This window comes from Chrysochloris asiatica, unplaced genomic scaffold (genome assembly GCF_000296735.1).
Source record: "Chrysochloris asiatica unplaced genomic scaffold, ChrAsi1.0 scaffold00172, whole genome shotgun sequence".
Taxonomy (NCBI): domain Eukaryota; kingdom Metazoa; phylum Chordata; class Mammalia; order Afrosoricida; family Chrysochloridae; genus Chrysochloris; species Chrysochloris asiatica.
Window position 1 is genome coordinate 6,255,147 of NW_006408690.1, and position 2,272 is coordinate 6,257,418.

The following is a 2,272-nucleotide window of genomic DNA, read 5'->3' on the forward strand; positions in this document are numbered from 1 at the left end:
GAGGGGCTGTGTGCTGATGACTGGGGGGCAGGCTTGTAGGATATACCTTTTGGTTGGTTGATGATGCATGGATGGGATTGTAACCGTGGCAATGAAACAATATACGATAGGATGAATGTAAAACTAATGTTTTACATTAAACTATCACAGAGTTCACAATAAAACATAAAAAAAAAAAGTCAACCATCAGCTGGAAAATTGATACTTACTGTTTTCTGAGATTCTTAAGGGCCAGTATTGATTGGAACATTGTCAGGAAAAAGTTCATCAATCAATATTGCTCATGACAGTAAGATGCTCACGGAAGAATTGAAGCCTATACTTCATATTAAATCCAAGGGTATTGTGATCTTGCATGACAATGCATGTCCTCAAACCTCTGCCCACACTGTTGACACTGCAAAAACTTCGTTTTGAGGTGTCAAAGCATCCTCCCTACAGTCCTGATCTTGCTCCATTGACTTTCACCTGTATGATCCCCTGAAAGCAGCCTTTCAAGGATAAAGATTCACCTATGATGAAGTAATGAAGACAGCGGTGCATTCCTTCATGGCTTTCAGCTCAGCCTAACACATTTTTAAAATAAGTGAATATGAAAGCTTGTTGACAGATGTTTAAAGGGTATTGAAAGTCAAGGAGATTATGCCCCAAAATGATGTATTTAGCTTTTCTAAAAGTTGATTACAATAGATTCTACAGCCATTGTGTGGATAATTTTTGACCACCCTTGTATATCTGAACTTAAAGCACACACTAGCAACCCTGGAAGTCACATGTTAAATTCAACTCATTAGAAGACGGAAACAGCTGGAATCCCCAAGTTATTGGATGAAGTAGAGTCATCTTCCCCATCAGACTCGATGTGAATGAAAATCAACCTTTTTTCACTGAAATTAAGTTAAGTCACTGAAATTTCAGGATGTATTGATTACCACGGGACACCCAATGCTCTTTTTTCCCTCCTTTTCATATTTGCTTATACTTTGTGCCTAAACCTGAGTCTGAAAGTTGCAGCTTTTTCTTGGAGCTTAAAATCCTAGTCCAAACATACATCTGATGCTTAATGCTCTCTTCTACCAGACCTTAGTCAAGGGGGGGCAGGAACTCCTCCTATGACATCCACTTATTCCTTTTATACATTCTCTTTGCGTGATGTAATATTAAATGGTGTCTGCCTGGTACAGCACTGTAGGACAAGCACTGGATTGAAAGGTGGGTTTGAACTGCAAAGTCAGTGGTACAAACTCACCAGCCATTCCTCAGAAATTCCATATAGGGTCACTGTGAGTCGGAACCTACTCAACCACACTTAACAACAATAACAGATGTATACTTGAACCATTAAACCAGCCTTTAAACCAATGTTTTCCTTACCCGAAACTTACCACGTCTCAGCCAGCCCATAGAAGAAAGCCACAAATGCTAAGGCATATGAAAAACATTTGAACAGGATTCCTTAATATCACCTCTTTGGGCTTTTCTTCTTCAGCACTGCCCCAAGACTTTGCAAACATTGAGTGTCTTCTCTTGACTGCTTTTCATTCTAATTTCTTTGGCACTCTGGAATTGGTTTTTGGTTTTGTGTCTTTCCTCTGATAGCAACATCTTCTATTGTCTCAGATGAGATTTCCCATCTCGGCTTCCAGCTTGATAAAATCCTTTCCCACTGCTTTCTGGACTCTTTGTGGTGCCTTGATCAGTCTAATCAAGCCCAAATCTTCTCAGTCTCTCCTGATCTGAAGCAAAAACACTTCAACAGTAGAAACAGATGCAGGGCAGCACAGACAGCTCATTTTACACGATGGCCCAAAGCCAAACTTGCTAAGAAGTTTGACAAAATAGAGAGCCATCAAGCCAGAGTGTCAGGGGCTGGCAGAGATCACCCTGTCCTGAGAAAACCTTCTTTAGCTGAATTTTGCAGAATTTCAGTTCTCTTTTCAAAAGTCACCTTATCAGTGAGACCTTCTTTGACCATCTTACCTATTCCATTCCTCATCATATTCCATCTCTTTTCTCTGTCTTATTTTTCTTCATACTGTTGTTTGCTACTTGACCTATAACTCTTTATTATTTATTTTTACACACTAGAAAGTAAACTTCTTGAGGGGTGCAACTTTATTTGTTCACTGCTATAGTCCCATGCTTAGGACAGAATCTATTGTTGTTGTTGCCATTGATTTGATTCCGATTCATAAAGACCCTGTGTTGTTGTTGTTATGTGCTGTAGAGTCAGTTTAGACTCATAACAACCCTGTATAGGATTTCCGAGGAG